The sequence below is a fragment of the Entelurus aequoreus genome, linkage group LG09 (genome assembly GCF_033978785.1).
Source record: "Entelurus aequoreus isolate RoL-2023_Sb linkage group LG09, RoL_Eaeq_v1.1, whole genome shotgun sequence".
NCBI lineage: Eukaryota > Metazoa > Chordata > Actinopteri > Syngnathiformes > Syngnathidae > Entelurus > Entelurus aequoreus.
The window spans coordinates 38,478,702-38,478,945 of NC_084739.1; positions in this window are offsets into that span (position 1 = coordinate 38,478,702).

Genomic DNA, 244 nt, shown 5'->3' on the forward strand with positions numbered 1-244 from the left:
TGATACAAATAACACAGCTGTTTCTTACAAAAAATTGTTTTTAGAAAATAATATATATATATGGTCATTCAACATTTAAAAAATATTTTGAGCATGGAAGTGGCCCTTGACATCCTTTTTAAAAGATGTTTCTCGTATGCAGCCTGGAAAACGTCTACTGGTGTAGACAATATTAGGTGCATTTCTGATGGAATGGGCCTGAACCATCTTCTGGGGCATCCATTGAAAGATACAAACAGAAGAC